The sequence below is a fragment of the Egretta garzetta genome, unplaced genomic scaffold (assembly GCF_000687185.1).
Source record: "Egretta garzetta isolate BGI_Z169 unplaced genomic scaffold, ASM68718v1 scaffold164, whole genome shotgun sequence".
Lineage (NCBI taxonomy): Eukaryota > Metazoa > Chordata > Aves > Pelecaniformes > Ardeidae > Egretta > Egretta garzetta.
The window spans coordinates 444,450-447,133 of record NW_009259492.1 but is presented as its reverse complement, the minus strand read 5'-3'; positions in this window follow the sequence as shown (position 1 = coordinate 447,133).

Sequence of the window (2,684 nt, the reverse complement as noted above, 5' to 3'; positions counted from 1 at the left end):
GGATTACGCGGGGTCTCACCACCAAAGCAGCAAGAGCTGCATCAGAGGGGTGAGACGACCACCCAGGCCCTCCCTCGCTTTCTCTAATTGATGTAAATTAGGTCTGATTAACACCGGCTACTGGGAAAAACCCAGGGAAGATGCAGGTGCTGCACCTAAACAGGGGAATATAATACACGGGTGCCCGTGGGGTGGGAGGGCAGGAGGCCTTAAAGCAGCGCTCTTGGGCCACGTTTATTCAGATAATTTTACAGCCTGGCAATGATGACGGAAGCTTCACTTCGTGTTAGCAGGGTTTGCTAACGCTGCGTTGTAACTTCAGCGTTTAATTCTTCTAATCGTCGATTTTGGCTGACGGTTTGTAAGCAGCTGTGCATGGATTTCAGACTGTTCTCCTCAAGGCAGTACGATACGACGTTTGTGGCCAGGATTCTAAACCACTGTGTTCGGTACTCAAAAGCCTTAGCGGTTTCATACACGCCACTGGTGCCTCGATTGAGTAAATCTAAAAATAATTTATACCTGAAGGGAAAATGAACTCTTGAGGTGAGTCAGTCTACTCCAGGGTTTCTTTCTAGCAGGCGTGAGACGGCATCCCGCTCCCACTGAGATAGGGCAGACATAGTTTGGGGTTGTTTTTTTTTAAGCTTTATCCGCTTTTGTTGTTATTTCTCTCTTACCCTTAGAAATTTGGGATCTTCCGTGGGAGGTTTAGCAGCGGTGCCCTGCTAGCAGGGTTCGCCCACCCCAGCAGAGTATCTATGAGAGGCTTTGGATTTTTGCGGGGGAACATGCTGGCAGAGAGAGCCATCAGAGCCATCGGTCCTGGCTGCTGCGATCCCGTGCCCGGAGCTGCCAACAGCCGTTGCCCACCCCACGGCGGAGATGGCCGGCGCTGATGGGCGAAGCCACCAGGGTCGTCCTCGTGCCATCGGTGATGGCAAGGGTGATCAGTTTGTAAAGGTAATTAGATTGGGCTGCCCAGGGAAGGGGTCGAGTCCCCAGCCCTGGGGGGATTTAACAGCCGGGCAGAGGCGGTGCTGAGGGCCAGGGTTTGGGGGTGGGATGGCAGGGGTAGGGGAGCGGTTGTGCTGGGGGAGCTTCAAGGGCTTTGCCAACCATTCTGTGATTCTATGGTTTACAAGATTTCTGCTATCAAGGTGCACAAGTCCAAACCCACGGCTTCACTGGGAAAGCTCCGACGTGCCGCCTCCTTCCCCGCTGCTCCCAGCCTGGGCAGAGCCGTTGCCAGCTCTCAGCTGCAATATTAATTACACTTCACGTTCCTTCCCTCTTCTTTTTAATTAATGGCGGTTCCTTCTTCATTCACTGAAATTAAGCTCCAGTTTTAAACAAGGAATTCCTCCTTGAAGTCCCTCAAATTGGTAACGTCTCCAAGGTCGCTCCCCGTGTGGGATAAACCACGCGTGGGCAGGGCTGCTCGGCGACGGAGGGGAGCCCCGGCCCCGCCACCTTCGAGTGGGTGTCAGGAACTGCAAACAAACACCTCTCGATAGGAATGGCTTTGCGGTAACGCTTCAACCGGCTGCTTCTCCGAGCTTTGGTTTGTTTTTCATGCAGGACCTGAAAAGCTCACAGACTTCTCCACATGCTCTGAACCTCTTGAGCTGAAAATTTCATGAGAACAGCCTGCCTCACGAGTCTCTGCTATTGCGTGCTCACTCTCTCGATGGCAAATTGCTTTGAGAACAGCCTCTTTGTTGCTTTTGGGAACTCGCCTTACTTCTGTTGCTGCTCTATTGTGTTGGACGGCGCCTCCGTGCGCGAGGCCGAGTAACGGGCACTGTGGAGGAAAGAGACTTAAAACATTTTTGGATCCTAAACGAGTTGTTTGGAGCTGACGATGCCAGGCTGTGCAATTGCTGTTTCCCCCCGTGCCCTGCCTTCATGCTGCCTGCCCGCCCGGGCACACGCGGCAGGGCCCCGGGGCCACCCGGCCACGGCGTGGGTCCCCCCCTGCCCTCCCCGTCCCCCGCCTCCTCCTCCTCCTCCTCCTTCTCTCCCTCCTCCTCCTCCTCTCCCTCCAGGGCTCGTGCGTTTCGAGTCATTGCCATACACATTTTCCAATCTAAGACAAGCAATGCCCACCTTGTGTTGGCAAAGAGGCACTTCGCCGCGGATCTGGCTGTGGTTGCTGAAGAAAGATGCAACCCTCAAGCGCGCTCGGGCGCTTGGCCATGCCCAAGATGAGCTCTGATAAAAAAGCATTATATTTATTGCCAAAGCACCAAACGCCCCATGGACTGACCACCTTCTAATACGTGGAAAAGGTTTGTAGAAGAGCATTTGGTTTTCATCTCCTGGCCAAATAACCCCGGGCATTCCCGGCTGCCTGGCGACGGTGTGAGCCGTGCCGGTCCGAGCGGCGGTGACGCGCGGGTTGCTGGAGGATGTTTCTTGTTTAACGATGTACACGTTAGATTTAATCACACCTGAAAGACGGCTCCTGTCTGGCTGAGCGCTCGAACCCTATAGAGTGTCAGACAAGCTTGATGTGTGACAAGGAGGATTTAAATGAAGTACGATCTTATGATTTATTTAGGTCGCGGTGCAGTTTAATTATTAATGGCGTTATGCCGATTTGAAGACGAGCTCTGAAGGACTCACTTTGTTTTAGGTGTTTGAAATTTGTCACAGTCCCCAGGGCCCTGCATTTATAGCGA